The sequence below is a fragment of the Zootermopsis nevadensis genome, unplaced genomic scaffold, assembly GCF_977971745.1.
Source record: "Zootermopsis nevadensis isolate Lab colony 2312 unplaced genomic scaffold, Znev_1.0 Znev_ptg000007l, whole genome shotgun sequence".
Lineage (NCBI taxonomy): Eukaryota > Metazoa > Arthropoda > Insecta > Blattodea > Termopsidae > Zootermopsis > Zootermopsis nevadensis.
The window spans coordinates 186241-208893 of NW_028259139.1; the positions used below are offsets into that span (position 1 = coordinate 186241).

Consider the following 22653-nt stretch of genomic DNA (forward strand, 5'->3'; position numbering starts at 1 on the left):
AACTTGTCGCAGTAAATACCAAGAAACAATTCAATTCAGTTGTCGAAACAGCCCACTACAAATTCAAGTGTCAAAAGTTGGTTGGATGAAATGGGAAGTCCCGTAAATGTTTGTGTTGCCAACTTTTGCGCGTCGCTGTAATATCGACGCACCAAAATTCCAGGGGCATTTAACCTTTCGGCTCTCCTAAACGTCGCCCCTTACGTGGCGTGGTTTCCACTCAACAGACCCATGTGATCCAGCGGCGCGGACTCCAAAGGACACGTCCATCATGAACTTAATGACCCATAAAAGGGGATTGCCAGTTTGTCAATAAAACCTGCATTTGGCTGAGAGAACAGAAAACAAAGTGATAGGCCTTCGCGAATAGCGCGAGTGACGTCACAGTTGCCTGAGGCCAATGACCTTTGCGTAGGCGGGATGTCTGGCCGGGCAATAACGACCTCTACAGGTAAGCAAGCTAACCTTGATGACCACGGCAGTCATGACTAGCTTAAAAAGATATGGAATTGTTCGTACAATTCTGCAATATCAGATTTCATCAAAACCTGTTGTTTCGTACGACCTGATGGACGGACGGACTTAACCATTTAAAGAGACGCTCTCGAAAGAACTACATAAATTTAGGGCAGTTCCGAGCCCCTATGACGGACATTTTTCATTATATATCTGGGTGTATTTAGTATCCTAGACCAGGGGTTCTCGTCCTTTCTCGCTGGCGTACCACTAATTCTAATTTAACACACTAAATGTACCACTAACCAAATGCGTTCAGCGAAAACTTTTTATGCAAATATTATCTTTTGATTTTATAACTTAGTCCGCGTAGCAAATGTTGTTAAACGCTGTCCTAGACCACAGGTTCTACGATATAGATATACTGTAATGAAAAACAGCTGCCAGTCACAACAAAACACGTTCCAAGCTCAGTGGTGAGAATACGCACGTTTTAATAATGAATATTGTCACTGCATTCTGATCCCCTGGTATGTGCAAGGGTTTTCAACGATCATATTTCCTTAGACTGCGCTGACTGAACAAAGGATTTTATGCCAGCCCTTAGTAGCAAAATCAGCTGTGAGCAAGAGCTCAGAGCTACGAAGAAAGTAAAACCAGGAACTAGGGCACGCTCACTCGAACAAAATCAGTGCCAAATGCTTGCTGATGTCACAGAAAAATGTCGAACACGTGAATCTGTCCGGAATACTTGGGTTACTTCAGAAACGGTTCTAATAACAGCCACGGAGTTTCAATAAATTCTCCTCGTGTCAGACCTTGCGAGTCGACGAGAAACAGTGAATGCGAAATCCAGACCACCTCAGTCCTAGATGACATGGAAACTGCGTCTGCTTCAGTCCATTGGTTATCACACTGACATGTTATTTCAAAACATTCTCCTCAGAATTACTGGAGACACTGCGTTCGAACCCGGAAAGTTTCGATTACAGGGTTCATCCAAGAAGGTTCTCGTGAGAACAATCCGAAACTTGCGTTCGTGGACGGTAAAGGAATCCACTGTCCTCTTCAGGGTTATGACACCACGTGGCCTTGAAAGGAGGAACATACTGCCTCCACCTTCAGTGCTGAACACTGAGACAGCACGTTCCCACGGAGCGTTACCCGCCGACAAGTCCAAGGGGCGCCATAACCTTGGCAGAATATATCCAACATTCAGTGACTGCGGTTTTAAGAGAACACAGGGATTAGTATTTCCCTAAATACCATTAACCAATTCATCTCTGTAGTGGGGGCGCGTCGTACATTCTCAAGAGGCAGAAACCAAGTTTCTAAACATCATTTGGACAACGCGCGTGATTCAGAGGGTTACAAAACTCTCTGCATATCGCAATGCAACCTGTGGCTGACCTCCAGGCTCCATGCCATGGCCTGTAGGTGTGGCATTCATACGCTTGGCACTGTAACTACGAGGAGGAATCAAACACGCGTCATTTTAAATGTTTACGATCGAAAACGGGCAGCGTTCCACACCAGCAAAGTGACTGATGGAGCCGTTTCGAGTCCCTGTCTATCGTGGGTTTCTTCAGACGGATGCATTATCTGACCAGCTGAGCAACTGTCAGCTTCTGAAGGACTGGGTTAGTAGTTACAGTGAACGGATTCCAACAAAATAAAACGTGCCTGACGGCGTCTCAGTTTCAGGCAGACTCGCAACATCTACAGAAAGCAAAATTCACTTCAAAGACGAACAACCATCTCCCAATGCATGGATTCACTTTGCTAAATTACTGGACAAGAGCATAAAATGGTACCGTCTGTTTCCCCGTTGTACTGCATCCTCACGATCATCAGAGGCATGAGTTCATCACCACCTCGGCTGCAAGACCTTGGGTTGGCCGGATTGTGAAACATCGTGGCACTAAGTACGTCGAAAGTGACACAGCTGTTGAGTGTGGGAGTAAGTTGGCTTGTAGGGTAATACGAAACGGATTACGTTGTGACAGTGTTCGGGTTGAAGGCTGTACAAGAGGGTCAATTATTCTGCCATGTACTCCTTGAATGCGTCACGTACAAAAAGCAACACGCAGTCATTAAAGGAAGTCCACACACAAACCCCGTTTCACTTTCCTTCCCATTCTTGGTAGCATTTTCTGTTGCGGAGGTTCAAATGTTTCGTGATTAATGAAAGTCGTGTGACATCACTGGTTACAGGCAATCTGTCGGTCTGGGGGCAGATCTAACTCTGGAACCGCGAATTCCAGTCTTGCCGAGGGCTGGGAGCTTTGCATGTGCTTTTCGTGCTCTCTGTTGAAGATATAGCATAGATGGCCGTCTAGGAAAGGAGACTTTTTCATCCGCGGCACTCCCAAACTTGCCAAAGACGCACGACGGCACAGCACAGAATTTCTTATAAAAATTCGCAACACACATGAAACATTGCGTCGGCGTCGGAGCACTTTACTGGAAGTGTGGATCTTGTACACGAAAACGAGAGCCTATTAAGTTATGAACAGTTTCGGAATATCGCCGCGGGGAGGACTGAGCTGGTGCCGTGCTCCATCCGATGGCCGATCCAAAACCACTGTTCATAAACCCAACATAATATCATGCATCGTTAAAGAGCTGTCACTACGAAATGGATATCAGTGCAAGAAGCCACATAACTCTTTACGGGTTCAGTACTTACTACTCTACACGACAAGGCGTCTTACTTACTTCCTCTCTCACTCACTCTCTCTCTCTCTTCCCTCCCAAACCCCTCCGCCCCCTTCACTACAGACCCACTCTCCGACTTCTAGCGACCGACACAGCGGGTTGAAGGCCACCGGACGTTGCCAGAGTCACCCCCCCTCCTCGCCCCTCGCCTCGCCGAGACCGAGCAATGTCAAGTAGTGCGTCTAGGCTAACTTTTCCATTCCAATGCAACTGTTATCTGCTAATTGCATTAGTCGGCCGGCATTTCAACAAGAAGCTGTTGTCTGTACGTAACACGAACGCTAATTTGGACTGGAATACGAAACAACGCAAGTTTTAAACTGTTTCAAAACTTCGGGGACAAATGCAGCAGGCAATGAAAGATGTTACATGGCACTTTTACTCATTCACGGGCTTCTGATGCCGCCGTCAACAGGTCCGGCCTTTTTTGGCATCGAATGACAGAATGGTAAAAAAATAAATCGAAGATGATGCGGAAGGAAGTGGTCGTGGCCTAATTTCACGTACTGCCCCAGCTTTTATCTGGTACGACTGAAGTCGAGTCGGCCTGTCTCGGGACGAATTAGAACGAGACCATCCCAAAATGAAATTCGGCGACAGGTCATGAGACAACGCGCTCGTTCACATATTCGTTGCTTACACACATCGTTAAAGAACTGTGCGAGAGGCTGCTTGATCTAAAACAGTACGATAATCTGCACACCGTATATTGTCTTAACACGTCAGCAAAATAGTAAGTAAGTGTGATTCTGCGGTCCGTTCAAGAGTCCTGCATCAAACACTCAACATCTGACAACCAGAGCATTGAATCTCAGCGTGGACATAACCAATCCCATATTTGAGGCCCCCTGCACTGTGGCTTGCTTACCTTAGCTTCCCTCAGAATTAATCTGCACGTGAGGCTTCAGACTCTCCGGACGGAGAACATGGTGGTATTTGCGCCGTACGAAGAAATTCTCCACGTTTTATGGAACCCAAGGTTTATTGCCTTGTTAACAAAAGGCCTCCACGGGACCCCACCTTGTGTCAGTCTGCTTTCCCACACCCCGTATCTTTAGGACTAAGTTCCATCCACCATCTACGCCACGCGGTTTCATCCCTTCGAGTTTTTCTACTGAAATGCGCCCGCCCTGATCAGGTCGCCCTAACACCGGTCGTTAGAGTGAAATTAGCCTATGCTTTCATGTGTTGAAATACTGTGGTTTTCCTCAGACATTATCAAACAGTCATGCTAACTAACTAACTAACTAGATGGCTTACCGAACCCGAAGGTTCATCACCGAATTAACCAAAGCCCTCCACTGGACCGTGTCCTGGGCCAACAAAATCCAGTTTCCTTCAACTCCTATCTCCCATAGATCCCACCTGAGATTATCCTCCCATCGCCTGAAATAAATTGGTTTCTTTTCCGTCGAAGTTGAGAATCTCAAGTAATTCTGAAATGGACGGTAGCAAGCAATTCATGACCTTTATTTGGAAAGACGTTAGTGCACAAGATATAATTAGGAACAGAGAAGGTTCATTAGAACACACACAGAGCGGTGAACGCAATTTCTGTCGGGATCGACATGCACTACAGGAAACGAGCAAGAAAGCTTGCGGGCTATGGGATCGCAATGGTAAACAACGAAGGTGTGCGGGCAGCCACCACCTGCACACAGACGCAGCTCGCAAAAGCGGGAGGAAGCACTCAAGGACACTGCGATGAGACATGAATTTCAAATTCCGACACCCGCCGTCAGGTACACGATCGGCAACCGATGGACATCTAGTGGATGAACGCGTTTCGGGTCTCAGCTGCACAAACGCTGAGCTGTTCGCACTGACAAGTTCATTTTTATACCAAAAGGAACGAGAAACATTAATTTAAAATTAAGTTGTATCCCGTGCTGGAACAATAATTATCCGCCATAAGAGTAATCGATTGTGTTGGGCACTGTCCGCTGTCTGCACGACGTTCTAACAAGGTGTTTCATGAGAGCAACTTGTTTATAGAACTGCACTGCCATTTTCCTTGAGGCGCACAGAATTTCCCCTTGGATCGGGACAATATGCGCCACCAAAGTCACAGAACAGAACACTCGTCGGCCAACGGACATCGACTTAGAGGTGCATTAAACATTGGTTGTCCTTATCCTTGCAGATAAGTCAATCCTTGTACTTGATCAAGGCCCTTACGTCACGGCCTATAGAAATGCAACCTCTCGAGTTATCTCGCTTATCTTGTTTGAGGCAAGGTGTGCACTGCGCTTGAAAGGGAGGTTATCGGACGATAACACAGCCGCTCGATGTGTCGACTGTGGCCATTCTGAAACATTTACTCTACGAATGCCAGTAGCTGAAACCTCTCAAGTACGACTTGACTGGCTGTCTTCTGGGTTGTCAGAAAAAATTGTTACGTGACACAAGGCAAAAATCTGAACAAGCTCTACGACATTCGTCGGTGGAAAGCGCAGGCCCACATAACGAAATAGTTCGAAAAATATTGTCCCTTACCTTAAACTTTCCAATGGCTTTCTGAAGTACTCTTGAACGTCGTGTCGACTGAATGTTGCAGACGCCACCAACGTTCCAAAACACGATGTATTTCGGTCAAAGTTGATCCTTCATTGCCACAACACACCACCAGTGTTAGTCACTCGCCTCGGCTAACGACGTCTAAGCAAAATCACCATCTCATACACAAAAATCACTTATTTCGTTCAATTAATTTCGTGATTAGTCATCCAGACAAACTGTGTTAAGCAGTATCTTACACCACAAATTTTTAAATGTTATATAATACACTGATTGTTACAGCTGTAAATCAAAATCCACGGGGCCCGAAAATCAATAACACACTCGGCATGGCTCCAAGTTCAAAGCCGCCCACTTGTTCCCCAGTCTTCATTTGGGGCATTACTGCGCCAGACACCTACAAACAAACAAACAAATAACAGAATTATTTTCGACCGACTGGCGACGTCGAAATCTAAAACATTGCTTCGAAAGAATTTCTTTTTTATATAGAAAAGTATTAAAACGTACAAAACGAAAATTAGGATCGTCTTATCTTAAGCACGAAATCTGCTAAGCCTCAACACCTCGCGATCTCTTTGCTGCAATGAATACAAGAACACGTGAGCACTAAGCCAACGGTTAACTGCAGAGCATCGCTTGCACAAAGCGGCTTAATGTTGTGCAACACAGCTTAGGTTCGATTAAAAAAATTTAAAAAAAAAGTTTATGCAGCTCAACTCACGTTAATTTACGTAGCGTTCAAGTTACTGCGATAATTTTTATACAAATTTCCTCGCGTCTCTCAAAAACACGCATTTCCACATTTCCTTATGCAAACAAATATTTTGGGGTACATAAACAAAACTGAATACATAATAAATAATATGCTCTCAAACAATGGATAAATAGATTACAATTAACTCGTCAGCACGACGAGCAAAGCCACACGTGTAGTCCGGTTAGAACAGTTCTTTGTTTTGCCGTGTGGGCCCCCCCCCCCTACGGGTTCCAGCGGTTTAAATGCAAGAGGGGCGTAAGTCACACTTGTCGACGGACCGGGAATCACCCGTCAGAAACGCACGAGGGCAGCTCCAACCTCCGTGTGTCCTGGCCGACAGGACCTTCGGGAAGTGAGCGGTCCTGCATTCTTCTAACTAAACTGTGGGGGATCGGGCTGACGTGAGACCTCTTTTAAATCTAGGGTCAGTTCTAAAGGATGTCTTCATTTCTATTTTGTCAGGCAACTGGAAAATCGATTGTCTCGTAACAGCGTTTCGAGTTACACAACATTCGAGTGCAAGCACGCATTCTGCAGCCGTCGTAGGCAAATCTCCGATTCGTGGTTCTCCTGCCGCAAGTTCTGCCTGCTTCAGGGCCTTCCAAACTTGCCCACTTCTGCGACAAAACTAAGAAAGACCGGAGAGCCGTGCAAGATTGGTTTCGCGATGTGGATGGAATGTACATTCTCTCAAGCGACGCAGATTTACGACGCACGATTTCAAGACGACTTCGTCACCTTCCGTTCAGGGCACTTACGACTTTGCGTGGAATCCACGTGTAACCACAACTACTCCAAAAATACACTTTATTTTTCACTGAGCAACAATAAATATTTTCGAAGTTTCTAGCAACAAAATGTCCGTTCCTTAATCATTACTTAACATTTTAATGTATTATCTTACATCGAGGTTACAGTAACTGCACTGCGGTGTACGTTGGAGGCATCCCTTAAGGGCATCACTATGGCAACGGTTATAATACTATCCCATAAACTACAAAATCCCAGAGCAACAAATGACCTAACCTAACCATGACGAGGGTTGGAAAACACACACACACAAAGCCCAGAATCCCTCAACATAGATAAATACAACAACACTCTGAGTACTTGGGCTACGATGGGTTCTAGGATTACCTGAGGTTTTTCTAGGTTAAATGCAATGCCATTTGTTGCGTCATAATACACTTCGCTGTTTAACATGGTGGCGAGTTGCGCCTGTTTACAACCGAACTTACAGATTTGAGTTATTAATTCCGTACTGAGTCGAATTTAAGTATTCAGTGTTTCTTTTACTCATGTTTCGCATAATACAATTTTGTTCTATTAATTTCCATGCATTGTTCTAGTAACAGCAGCTCGTTTGTCTGACTTTGTTTAGGTTTTATCCAGTACTCCAATCCGTAAATGGTGTAGACATTACTTTATAAAATACTGATTTCTTTTTCTGGGGCATTTTCTGAAAATTATCTGGTTTCATATACAAACTGTTTACATTTTCAATATTTATACACGTGCATACATCCCAGAAGTTCAAAAGTACTGATTTGTACGGTTTGAAGAACCATTTTAATATCATCCTCTCAGGAATGACCAGTTAGTCATCCCTTGACGTTTTCCATCCGACTACAAGCGTCGAATGCCCCCCCCCCCTCCACGTTGGGCCACAAATGATGAAGCCACGCATTATGCAATCACAATGTCGTTATTAACATGGCAGACACTGCGAAGTCAACTTGGGTTGCATTCGTCACACCCAACAGCTGTTCCACAGATCCTATCTGAGCTGCTGTGGCACAGGAAGAGCGAGTGAGAAGAGAGAGAGATCGGTAGGACCTTGAAACACGGGACACTGCCTGGTTAAGGCGCATGCGCGAGCCTGGGCCCAGCCAGACGCAGTGGAAATAAACAGCAGTGCCACTAACCCGAAAGCGAGCGGAGTGCTAAATGTAATGCGCTCATGATACCCACCGGCTGCGCCCTTCGTGGAACCAGAATGTTCATTACCGTCAGCACAAGAGCCACTTCTCTGTCGAAACCCAGTTTCGTTCCCCTCCAAATATTGTGACGTCTTCGTCTTTCCGTGCCCGCCCATCTCTCTCGCCTTGATTTCATCACCCTAAGAAAATTCCTCCCTCTCGAGTCCAAATATCACCCCCTCCACAAAGATTTTCAGTTTTGGGGTGAGGAAACACGTTTCATACCCATACAAAGCACAAAATCGTAGTTTTGTGTTCATATTGAGGTTTGCAGGTAAAGCACTGGACCTCAAAGGGCCCTAACCTGGGCGCAAGTCAAGTTTCCACAAATGCAACGTTGTTTAAAAATGTAAATTTTGAATTCTGCGTTCTCTTTTTACCAAATTCTTGAGCGTTGTCACGATTTCTGATCAGTCTTCAATTTTCCTGCACTTTGTGTGACGAAAAGTTAGTCTTCCTCAGGTTGAGGGTGTCAGGAAATCTACAAGGATCAGTCACCAAGCCTGAGGGCTGCCTCGGTTAGAAACTAGCAGAGTAAAAGTATCTAAACGCGGATGCATACATTACACCGAAAACGAAAATGTTTCACACGAAAGCTAAAGAGTACTGAGTCTGCAATTTGTGTCGTGAACCAGCTGTCTTACGCACACGACCTGAGTTTCGCGCGAAGCAGGAAATTGGCTCGGTAACTTCTAGAGTACATCATCTCTGCCTCAGTGACCTTTCTTCTTCGAGTACTTTAATGTCAACGAAAACAAGAACAAGTCTAATATATATTCTCGACTTTGGCCTTCAAGAAACGAAAATCGCAAGTTTCTCGACAAATTAAATGTCCGGAACCACGACCCTGACTTCCACAAACGATTAAGAAATGTCACTCACAACAGCAAAATGTGAGACGTCGCTGAATTGAATATTTGACGACAAAAAATTATTCACAATCCCCCCATAAATATACAAAACTGCCGACATTCTGGAAAATGCGAGTGACAGTTATAAATGACGAAGGGCATTTCAACTGCGACTTGATTCTGAGGAATGGGCTACGTTTGCAAGTGACGTCAGCAACTATTCGATACGCTTCGTCCACTGCGCAACCAAGAATTCACCGACTCCACCTGAAAAGAGAATCCCGAACCAGGGACTCGAATCCAGCCCCAAAACCTCAATTTGCGCCTCTCAGTACCAGGCGGGCAAGTGAGTGAAAGAATAACAGGAAGGCCACGTACGACGCCACAGCAAAGCAATGGATTTTTATGCCAACTGGTACAAAGCGTCGAAACTGGATCCGTTTGTTACAACCAAAGTCCTCAAAATTCACGTGACGCTCCGGTTGACTAACAAAAAAACTGCGTAGGTAGAACGCACTACTTTTTACTACCTGTGAACGACAAACTGGCGCTCATGCAAAAGATGAACTACGAACTAATATTGCACTGGATCGTCGACAAATTTTAGTGCAGATTCCCAGAAATACGACCGCCCTCACGTCGCGGCCTACTGAAGAATGTTTTTATGGAACCTACTGGAAGTCCTAGGTTCAAATAATCGCAGAACCTGTTCTCAAACACAGTCTGTGTTTATACCCAAACGGGCAACATCGACATATTCAGCCTTAAGTGTAAGAGGTCAAGTTTTACACCCAAATGCACGAGAACACAGCAGATCAGAACATACCAACAAGGAATTCGCGGACTCGTCCCACTGTTTCTGATCTGCAATGCTGAAATTCTAGTTAGAAATGAAAGTATTCCAGTGTCCATAGTACTTATGAGAAGGAGCTTGGTTCGATCTTCGTCTGAACTGAACGCTTCGAAAAACCGACCAACAAAAAGTGCATTCTAAACACAGAGCAAATATACTTCAGATAATGGGCATTGCACAACATAAGATTGTCATAACCTAAGAAACGTCAGCTATTGCTCTCAAGTTGTCAAAAGCTACAAAAAAACCTTCCATTAGCCGATATTTATCCTTCCACACAACACCAGAGTTCCATGAACAGACGCAATACGTCTACTGACGACAAGTTGAAACCAACGCCACGGCATTAAGACAGACCCGACTCCCAGGTCTACCTGTCAATATGCTGTGTCACTGGAAACTGATTCGCTACGAAAGGCAAATTCCAGTCTGCGTTCATAAGCACGCGTGTTCAATACCGGAGACTTTCTCATATTTCGTGTTGGCACAAACTGGACAGCGACATCGAAATTATTCCAGAATCGTCAGCAGTTAATCGCGTACGAGAAATAAACAGCAAAGGACGAAGGAGCTCGAAACCAAAGGCTACGGAAAGCGTCTAGATCTAAGACCACGTGACAGGGCACAGGCGAAAGTGAATTACAACATTAACAATTTCTATTCGTTATCCAGAATTATGAGCTGGGTGGGGCATGTGGGGGGTCGAGGTTGTGTACAAAATACTTTTCGGAAAACCTAGGAGGAGGACGAGCGCAAAACTTGTACAGATTAATCTTCCAGATGCGAGGCTGCAGCTCAGGACAAAACGCAAGGGTGGGGAATCTTCTATCACGACATGAACTTGGAAGGTTCTGTGAAAGAAGGTAATTTTTACTGTGTGACCAACGGCACCACGAAAAACCAGTGTTAAGGAGCAACTGGGCGAGTGTTCATGTGAATTCGAACAGTTCACAAAGCCTCTTACACTTTTCCATTTTAAACACTTACAATTCCTACGGACCACAAATCCATTACAGAAACAATTACATAGCTCCTAAATATAAAAGTAACAAATCGTTTATTGAGATTTATAATATACTTCCATTTTTATTTAAAGCTTTTGGTTTCATTTGTTAGAATCCTGGAAGGAGGTGAATCGGGTATCAATTACCTAATATTAATACAAGATTTTGTTTTAATTTTGTTCTATTTTCGTGTGCTGAGACCTCTTCTTCAGGCGTTGGCATGTTCGACACGGAGAGCCAACTCCTAAACATATGACAGTCTGTTTATTGTTACCAACTGAATTAACAAACGAAGTCGTGCGGTTTCGTTAAACAGTTGCGTGGAAAATTTATTTATTCATTGATACTTTAACGAAGCCGTTAGCAATTCAGCGTTGAATGACAGGACGATCAAGGGAAAGGAGGGTGATGGCCCAACTCATGGTACTGGAGAGACTAAGGAAAACCACGAAAACCTTAGTCTCATGGCCGAAATTTGAACTCGGGGCATTCACTTGGCCGTGACATTCGGAGAGTAGGGCGCTGTCCCTTATTTACGGCATTCTGCACAGAACTTGGAAAGGGCCTCCTCGCCTTATCTGCTTGTGAGCGAAGACTCTTTGTGCATGTCGGCGCATTTGAATAACATGGCAACTCGTTATCGGTGTTCAGCGAAGCTACTAACAGCGATCACCAATTGACTTCTGTGTGCGGTGGAATATTCCGACCACTTGATAATTATTTAGACGACAAAACTGTGTTGGCGTCGACCTCGAGAGTCCATTCCCACCACCACAAAAGCCACTTCGATTAAACTATTTCTCAGGGTCGTTTTATTCCACAAGATTTCCCTATCAAACTTCTGCACGCCTACGCATTTCTGGTTTCCACATGCATGATAAATGTTCATTTCCAATCGATACACTGGTTCGTGTATCTAAAACACCGAGAACATGCATACGACCCAATTCAACGCATTGCGCGAAAGCGAAGACGATGCACTGGAACATGAAAATCTGTTCGTTCGGACAAAAGAACACATCCACGTACTACCAGTGAGTGCATCGGCTTATCGACGAATCCTTCGGCCTGCACTGTCTGCCGTCATACCAATCAATCTATCGATTACCCCACACAATTACTAGTTTTAGGAGTTGCAGCTGTTATAATGTTCAAACTATAAAATTCCAGAAATACGCTAAAATAAACTTTCTAACACCGCCTCTGTAACCGAAGTCTGCGGTACTTTGCACCCCCTCGAAACAAAATGCTTGCATACGTCATGTCTGCCAGTCAACGAATCGTCCGCCTTTTACAATGTCCTGACCCCGCTGGATCCGATCAAACCCGTCACATCTTATTCCTGTAACACGCACTTTGATACCACCGCCGATCGATCACACAGGGCTACCAACAAGCACATATTTTGAGGGCAAATTTTGAAGAAGAAGAAAAAGACTGTGAAAAGGTTCGCCACGCCCAGGGCAGCAATGACTACGTCCATTGCCTTCCCTTCCCAGTTCTGGTTCTGTTTGCCGCAACTTAAGCTCCGCATCTCATTGGCTTAGCGATACGCAATTAAACATTTTTTTGCTGAGATAAAGAGATTAAAGAGTTCGCTTTCCGCTCCTCGTATCAAAGAGACACGCAGTGAGATCTGTCCTTAGTTCAGCGCCACTTACTTTTACGTCTGAGACACCCAACGGCGAACAACGGAAATCTGAGCCATAAGCTACAGCGAATCCTTGGCGATACATGCCACAAGCGCCCTCGGTTTGTGTATTTCGGTCGACGGGAATTAATTAAAACAATCAGTAGGCACATCACAAATAATGAAACTCAACGCTGCCACGGTCTTACCACAAAGCAACTACACACCTCACAAGATCACTTTGAAATCACATTTTGTACGGTTCTATCAAATACCAAGCAAGAACACATTTCGAAGCGCTTTGAGACATTCTTCTGTCGAAACCTCCACATCAGAAGAAACACTCGAACATCAAACTGCCAGAGCGCGGTTCCTCTCGCTGTGTCTGTCGCTTGCTCGTTGTTCTTCGAGCAAGCGACCGGCGACCCCAAAAACCTACTCTGCCTCGCTCGCAGGCGATGACCTACTTTCCTATAAACTGAAAGAGTGAGAGAGTGGCCGCCATTACTACCGACCTCAAGAATGTTAGTCCCAGGCGGAAATACTACTACTCAACTTAAAAACATCTCTCTTTTATCTCCACACAAAGATGTGAACTGGGGTCCAGCGGGTGCCGCAGTAAAGCGACGGCCTAGTGCTCAATTACCAGAGACGACTTTACCTTTTCTCAGTTTCGAGGCACTTCCAAAAATGTGATTTATGACGAAGACAAAAATTCGCGTTCCCTAATGATCGTATCATTTACATAATCTAATTCCTTGACACAATGGCGCCCTAATGTGGTTCTAGTGGATGTCAGTTATGATGTAACGCGAGAGTTCATCGCCGTCATCACAAAAGTCGCCATTGTAACTTGCGAAGTTACGTCAAAAGGTAAAAGTGAATTCTCCACCCAGTCGGTAGCGTCTCCGACAAGATTATAAACATTAAGACATTTCTTATATCTCAGACGCATTCTCCACACAACTTCACCCCAGTCGCTTTCCTTCGGATGAGAGGAAACGTTTACAGTCACTGAATGCGCTATACAACTTCGAAAATTTGTTGGTTAACGGATAATATTAAAATGTATGTCTTGGAAATTTCAAAACCTGCAGACAGGCCTGGGATAATATTAAAATGCATCTTTAAACAAGATTTTGAAAACTTGCAGAGAGGTAATGGGACAGCTTAAAAGTGGATATGTTCGACCTGGTTCCGAACACAGAACGAGGCGAGGGGCCGTCAGTTAATCCTCCACGGGCTAGGAAGGCTATTTTTCGCCGAGCTGATAGTTGAACTGGCTTCAGAAGAAAACTGAACACAGGAAACGCCGATAAAACCATTCTTTCTGATGATTGTCGTTGTCGCATTTCGTAAGCTGGTGACCCCACAGAGCTACGACGAGATTGCACGAATTGTCAGTTCACTGGAAATGCTAGTCTTACGAGCAAAATGAATCGCTGCAAGGCCGCATGAAAAGTTTTCCTGTCGCCACAATCGCAGACAACAGGGAAAAATCCTGTCCGTGCGAAAATTCTACTGGATGAAAATATTTGGAACACACGAACAGAATCGACATGTGCAACTACGAAAAGGGCGGTAAATGAAAGTACAGCACTGGCTAAATGGATTGAAACTCGAATTCAAAAAAAAAACAGCTGAAACGAATGGTCGAAGAATGGAAAAGCCCCTTCTGAAGAGTGAAAGGGATCACATAGATAGACCCTTCATAATCTCCCCCCCCCCTATCAAATTCCATCATTGCTCTTGAAGAACAAATTATTACGCAGAGACAAGAAGACGGAATGCCAGAGGACGTTCATTTCGGTTAACGTAGCGAGAGAGAGGGGGGCCAGGGTCCTTGAAATGCAGAAGAGGACGATGGCGTAGAAAAGGAGATCGGACAAGAAGCAACTAACGACAGCTTTCTGGTTAGCGCCTCCGCCTCGTAGCCGGGAGGTTCTGGGTTCGCATCTGGACTCCTGATTCCGGTATCCAAAAAGTTCAAGATCCTCTAAGACGAAGGGTTTTCTAAACAACTTTTGAAATTAATTACGAAAAGGTGAAGCCCAACATTGGAAGAAAACCACTTCAGTGAGCAGATTATCTACTTTGCGAGAGCTACTTCCCAATTCCTTCGACCCCCACATACACCTCTGAGCAAAATTCCTTTCAAATAAAAAATAAAGGCCTACAAGAGACAATCACAAACACAAATCGACCAAGAGAACGGGCGGGCGGGCGAGGAACAAGGCAACGACCTTCCGAGCCCAGAATCTAGGGTTCAAGACCGACCGGATACACTGCGAATGTTTTCCGCGTGCTTTCACCTTCCCTGGCCTCGAACAAAGACAAATGTAAAGCCACGTAAATAAAAGATACATCAGTCCCCACCGTGGTTCGTATCCTGCGTTGATCCGGAGCCGCCGCCATCATCGTCGTCACTTGAACAAACCGCCGTTTCAAAACATGGCCGGCGGAGACGACACTCGCCGAGGCATGAAATGTTTCGCCTCTCGTAAACGGGCAAGCTTTAAAAGAACGGAACACAAATTTTACGACGCGTCGTGTTCTGGAGATAAAAGGTTCGAACACCGGTCGACATTTCGTAGTTTTCCTCAGCCCCTCCATTCAAATGCCGCTTCGATCTGTATATTCCCCTACTCGTTATTCATCAATAGTCCTACGTCCGACGCTATAGGCTTCAGTTGTTACGTCGCCCGTACACAAATAAATAACACAACGAAAGGTGCTCGATGGCCCATACAGCCCGAAGTCCACTGCCTTTAACTCTCTGATCCACACGAAGAGCAACATGACGCACGATGACGTCATATAATAGGCGTGGAGATAGAACTCCATACGTTTAGAACCTTCGCACGGTCGGAAATTGTTTACATTTCCAGTCGAAGCGATTCCTTAACAGCGCGTATTTTATAAAAAAACTTTAGAAATAATAATATTTAATCGAAATCCGTTACATCAACAAGACACGGCTTCCCCTTGCAAGTTCATTTTACGAAGTTCACTCACAACATAACTCCGTCGCGCAAGATATTTCTGGAGAAATCTGATAGTCACTCAGCTCGTCGCTTTATGGGACTCGACGGTTCTCAAAGGACCGCTGCCGGACCATATCCTGAGCCAGTTGAATCCAATCCACAGACAAACACTTAAACGTTCACTGCGACAGATACTTCATAAAATCGATGTTATAAATTGTTACTTGTCTTATAATCCTTTGGTTCACTGCGCGGATTAAGGATCCCACAGGAATAGGTCAACGGAGTTCCTTCGTCTGGAACGAACGCAACCAGCAAATGCAAAATACGCAATAAATTACCAATAAAGAACCGCCCCTGTGACAATGAAACTGAGGAAGCGGTCGTAATCAATCGCGGAAATGATTTGTGTGCATCACGAACCAACTCACATGAGAAGAAACTGATGGTCGCTCAACATGACAGAAAACCCCACTACGAATCGCCGACAAAATTACTGGACCGCGGAGCTCAGTGGTCCTTGAGAAGTTAAAAGATCAACCAAACTTTACCAGCTTCTTAAACGGGCTCTGATCGATGGATTATTCACAATAACAACAACACATCTGTCAATGACTACGCATTGCACGGCGACATGTGGAAGAAATGGAGGTAAAGCTCCACGCATTCTTCATCCCGGATGACCCCCAGAACCAGGCAGGAATACGGTGGTAAGGATAAGATGTGTGTACCTTGAAGCTGGAAGCGTTACGTTCCTCTTGAGCGTTGTTGACCACCAACTGGGCCACACTTTCGCTGTCCTGAAAACCTCAAACCCTCGTGCCTCAGCTGTCCAGTCACACGATCGGCATCAAAGAGTCGACTGGGCCATAATCAGAAGAGGCACTGGACGTATAGTGTTTGGCAACGAAGGAAGGCCTACCTCAAACAGCCGACCCGGCGTTCGTCTGCAAAAGAACGGCCCCTTGGACAATCGAGATTCGACTCGCTGTTCCATTCTGTTTCGTCGTCTTTACCGATTCATCATTATCGCCATTATAATCATCAGAATCATTTCTGTATTTCGTACCTGGAGACTGCCAACACAATACGATTAAATATTCCCCGACGTCAAGGGAAGTTTATAGGTTTCTTTTACCGAGACGGACCACAAAGCTGGAAGCTTCGCTTAAGCTGCAGGAATGTCCACAACACAATAGAACGCTAATACTTCATAACTACGCCCTTGTTGGCTGGCGCGCAGACCCCTGGAAGGAATAACGAAGAAGAAATAAAAGGATAATGGGGTACACGAATCCTTCTAGAAATTTCTCTAAGTTTCGAATTAACGCCATGTTCTCTATGAGAGTAAGTAAGAACATAAAAGTACGTTTAATAGCAGCAGAGTCAACTTACCCACACGGAACGATTGCATAATTCAAGACTGTTTCTTCAACAGCGAGACATTCAACATTCGCACAAAATTACGCGCCGTGTGGTTACGTACAAGAGGAAGAAGTGTAATGATGTTTGCGAAACTGGACACATTTTTTGTTTTTGTTAGAACGAGCGTTATAATAATTAATAACAAATACGATAACCATACTGTATCAATGTTTCGCGCCATTTGGAATCGAATTGGAGAAGGTACATTTCGACATTCGCGCAACGTTGGCACAGTCTGTGACGGAGAACACAAAAAAAAATTAATAACGAAAGCACCGCGGCTTAATGTCCCGGCCTCGGTCAGAATGGTCTGTCCAGACCCATGACATAAGTAGGATAATCGACGAGAACAAAATTAGGTTACTGCCTTCCCCCTCCCTCCAACTTGACACACAGCCAGATCCAACCAAAAGTTCGACACCACTCAACACAAATAAAAATGACAAGAGAAAAAAGATATAAGGCCACTGAAAACGGGCTATAATAATAAACATGACAACCTTATTGCAATGATGCAAGAAAACTTCAGATTCCATTGAACTCCACGCGATAATCGTCGAGGGTTACACCTACAGGCATACGCTACACATATAAAAAACTTAAAATAGAAGCACATTATTCCAGCCATGAAAGAAATAACAGAGGTGTTGTTTGACTGGTTAATACAACTGCAACATCTTCGTCCCCAGCACTGCAACCCTCTGTGTATTTCCCTTCCTTCTAATCCTGCTTGGGGTCTACACCCTTGGCTCAGCTGCCGTGATGGATTTACCGACATTACTAACACATTCACTGACACACACTCCACAAATAACCTCCTTCAAATCCGCCGAGATATCCTTAAACACAACAAAACTTACCCTCAAAATACTGTAATCAGAACTGGTGTACAAAAATTCACGATATTTATCACACAAGCACTCGAAAATACCAGAAACTGTGTGCGGCTGGATCATGCACCAGCTAACCAAGTCTTGCATCCGATACAAACAGCAGAGAAACGAAAGCTAACGCGATGGCCGACCGCCAGGCGGCGATGTCTGACGCTTCTGATACTGCGCAGGACTGCCAACAGCCACACATTAAAAACACTAAATCAGCTCCCCCCAAACCCCAAGGCAGGTTGTTTCGGTAACTTTGACAACTCCTGACCAGTGTTGATTTACTCCATGTTAAAAGGTAATTGATACATGGACTTACTTAATGTTGAGGTATTTATAATAACAACAATGAGCTGAAATATAAGACTTGTATCGATAATATTATAAGGATATATACTGGCACAAATTAGACAAGGTTTTCCAATTGCCAAGGATTTCAAGACAAGATGCAACCGGTAAAATAAGGTCTCTTGACAACGTATTTAGAAGTATGGAAGTTCAGATACAATCAATACATATTTTCTGGTTACATACGTGGCTTATTTAACGATGCTCTCAGTAGCTAAGACTCTGTTATGGCAATGAGTGTATGCAATGCAGTTAGACGCAATAAAATTTTAATAACCTTAACTACGGTCTAGCGAATTAAATTCCGGCATGATCTTAGGTCGGCTACATGACGGATATCGGGTTCAAATTCCGCTTCGAACAGAAATGTCGCGTTTTCTTTTGTTGTTCTATGTCGGGTGGTGACGGTAAAGGCCTTGAGGCCTCCTGGAAAGTATCAAGGGATCCCTTGTCTTAGCAGAATTTAGCCAGAACAGTTCCAATATTCTTCCGAAAGATTTCGTATTGGAATCTCGGCTCGGAAAGTGGCTATACTGACAGGAATTTCGCGGCATTTTCCCCACTTCTTCCAAAAATATGTTACGATAGTCACGGTGCCTTAAAGAGGCCGATTCATCGGTCACAAGATGGCCATTCAGAGCTGGGCAAACTGCACAGTCTAGAAAGCGTCGCAGTGCAAATCAGAGAACAAATTAGATGATTCAGAAGGAAGGTTGTGGCCTATAGCCGTTTCCTTTCATATCCGTTCCCCCGACACAAAATGTTTAATGCACTTGCGATTAGCAGCAATGGTCCATTCTTAGTGATGAACTGAATATGTAGCAGGAATCGGAGTAATATGAATGAAAAAGAAATTCTCATTGGTAACCTTTAAGAATGCAATCACACTCAAGAGAAGGAGAAGAGTACGTGAGGATAATATTAAAATGTATCACGTTACTCTACTTTAAAGGAAAATTAAATGGCTGGAAATTTTCTGCGATGTCGGGCATTATCATTTGCGACTCTAATCATAAAGTTCTGTTCCTAAAGAGAGGATCGTGTGGAGAACTAACTTCTGGGCAGAATAACGCACGCATCATTTGGCAGTTTACCGTAAAAAGCAAAATTAATAAAACTGCAAAAACCAAGCTGCGTACAGTTAGGACGTATTCTTCCTTTCATTTAATTAAATGATACTAAAACAGAATTTCAAGTTTCATATATTAATAAAATGTCATATGAAAGTAGCTTTTTGATGATGACCTGGTTTTGTTAGCAATTATTAATCTAAATTCTATTTGAACTTCATAAAGGGGACGTTCAGGCAAAACCAGAAGACGTCTACTTCCTACTGCGCAAATTTCTAGTCGAAGGCTTACAAATGGAGTGTTAATGTCACGTTCGGAAATGTAGGTACAAAATCAAAATTATTACGTAATGTAGCTCATAGCATAAGGACAGGAGGTTCGCCCTTTACAACCTCGGTCATTTGTTTGGAAAGGAAACGTTCGCACAGGAAAAGAATTGTGACGCGATCCACATATGACCTCTGACCTTTGCTGACAGCACCAGTGACGTCGGTGTTTTTTGAGGTCAGTGATCTTCGCGTGTGCGGGGTGTATGGGGCGAATGTCTGGCACAGTTATGACGTCATCACGGAGGTTCCCCACACGTGGTTGGGTGGCTGGCGGGGGATTCCCCACGAAGGACTTCGCTAGTCACAGTAATGAAAGTAACCAAGGTAAGAAAGGCAACGTGGGGATTCCCAACCCAAACATAAATTACTTCGAGTCGAAATCATTTGCTGCATTTAGCACTTACAAAATGGCGCGTCCTGACAAAGAAGTGCCGAATAAGACAACAACAACAACAACAACACAGACTGGCAAGAGAATTTCGCGAGACACAGGAAGTGTCTGTCTGTCTGTCTGTCGCCAGTGCTGATCGAGCGACAGGACAGCTCAAATTGCGGCCGTGCTGATTTCAAGCAGTGCATTACCAGCAAGAACGGATTACGTCAGTAATAAATTGATTTCTGTCATTGGTTTCGCCGTTTTGCGCGTTAAGGGGTAAACGCGTAGCAGTTACGGCTGATATTCCAAGCACCCTGTACGTCTTCGCGTGGGTGCGAAGCGGGCGTTACTGTCATCCGATTTTAACTAAAAATGGAAAGTTTGGACGCATTTTGACAGAGCTCCCCACTATCAAACGTCATGACGACCTTCTTTGTCGTCCGGACAGTAGACAGTCACTATTATGTACACGCTCATATACTGACCTATATACCTAGGTATATATACCAGTATCGAAGCGTCATAGATGTTATGCGGAGAATTTTGTGGCCTAATTTCAGGGGCAGAAGACACGAACAAGACGTGGAGGCCACAATGACAGCCATTTTGTTTCAGATCCTTTCACAGTTCCTTTAAACTGGCGTTAATTATTTCCGTGGTTAGTTAATCGGTCAATGTAATGTAATGAACTGTGTTTTTATTGACAGCCAATTCCATAGTTTTCATCAAGAAGTGAATTATTCTAAATTCACTGTCCTAATTCACTGTCCTCATTGCTGAAGCGTTGGAAGTTAACCAAGTCCAAAGCGGTCTTACAGGGGAGGGTTGTTTTCGCCAGGACATCGAGACCGTCATTGGCGACTATCAGCATCCTCTCCAATGGATGCAGAGATGATGATCTTCCACCTGCATCTAGCGATGAAGTTAAAGAGTTTCTGCTCCGGACAACTCAACGCGCAGTCCACGGACAGGAAAAAAGAGTCTGTTATTAGTTTCGGTGCCAACAGAAAAATTTATGAAAACAAACGACAAGGAATATTGTTATAAATGCTTATAAGAAGATATAAATTACAAGGAATTAATAATGGCTTCAGCTGTCATCACAAGAAACCGGCTCTACCGGCTTTTTTAGCGCAAAGTTGCGCCAGTTACGTTGGCTGCACTGTGTCCATGGGCGGAGCATCGCAGCAGACGATAACTGACGCCACGCGCCATCTCTTGCGCAGTCGCCTGCTTCGAAACATATAAATATGGATCGTCCGGCTGCATTGCATAAAACATCGCCCAAGCCTGTGAAATGACATGATGATGGTGATGATTAGACGATGACAACAATAATTATGTTTCAAAGCACAAACATGCACTGTATAGTGATTGCCAGCACAGCACCAACAACAGCTTCATAACTTAGCAAATATTGTCGCTGCCTACCAGATTGCAAGTTCGTTGTTCGCCGTGATTTCATTCACGATTCTGACAAATTCGACCGCTTCGTTTCAACGTCATCCCTTTCTGTCTTGGTCTTCCAAGTGACAGCTCTCTAACATCCCTCGAGTCCTTGGCATTTGTTTAGAAAATCAAATTTAGTTCAGAAAACGTATTATCTCGTTAAGTATTTAAGGACCTAATTTTTTTTGTAAAAAAATCGATTATTTTACCTGTTGCCTCACAGAACTCTGAGAATCGATATATCGTAGTAAGGAGAGGAATCGATGATAAAATAATATTAAAATGGACCTTTAAGAGACAGCGAATCACCGCGTGCACTGAAGCCGTTATTGCTCGGGATAGGGTTCAGTGGCGGGCTCTAGCGGACATTGTCCTAAACCTTCGATTTCTATAAAAGGTGGGGAATGCACCGGCTTGTCCGCTTCTCAAAAAGTCCTCTGACCACTGAAATGACTTAACCCGTCTTCGAACGTCTGAACTTCGCATTCCTTTATCAGAGTTAGAGACCGCAAATACAACTACTGGCAAGAAGAATTTATCGTGAGATTCTATTGGATCCATTTGCGACATCTTTATTGTGTGCAGAGGGCGCATCACTGAACCCGTGATTAAGGTAAACCTCGTCGTGCGAAAAGAAACACCGAGGATGGCGTCATCGCGTGACTCAGGTCTTAGCCAACGTTCAACGGCCCAAGTAAGTCATCATCGCATTTCCGCGCAGATCACACACTGCGGCTGACAAAGACTTCTCTGTAAACATTACGGAGTTGGGTTAGGAGCGTTGAACAGACTTGTCACATAATTATGCAATTCTTCACATAACTCGGCTTGTCACCTTGGATACGCGGCCTTAACGAGGCAGCAAATTGCTCTCACGATGACGTGAAAATTTAAAATGGACGGTTGTGGTTCCAACTTCGGTCACTGCAATTATGAATACGGAATGACAACAGAGCAGTCGTCTCGGATGTTTCGAACGGGAAGCAGATGTGTCCATCCGCATTACAGGAAGCAAAGTGACTG

The 22653-nt window shown here is 44.4% G+C and overlaps 1 protein-coding gene across 3 annotated transcripts in view; it reads right to left on the reverse strand.

The window, feature by feature from the left end:
• The window catches only part of EcR (Ecdysone receptor), a 223356-nt gene that overhangs the window by 119766 nt on the left and 80937 nt on the right, over window positions 1-22653 (reverse strand). Inside the window, exons 1-2 of one of the 3 annotated variants that reach the window (XM_022083322.2) lie at window positions 18038-18208; window positions 5671-6088 (exon numbers count right to left, since the gene is read on the reverse strand). The gene's annotated coding sequence lies outside the window, so the exon portion shown is untranslated. Of the gene's footprint in view, window positions 1-5670; window positions 6089-16483; window positions 16618-18037; window positions 18209-22653 lie in introns of those variants that run through there. The other 2 variants (XM_022083324.2, XM_022083323.2) reach the window with 2 other exon arrangements.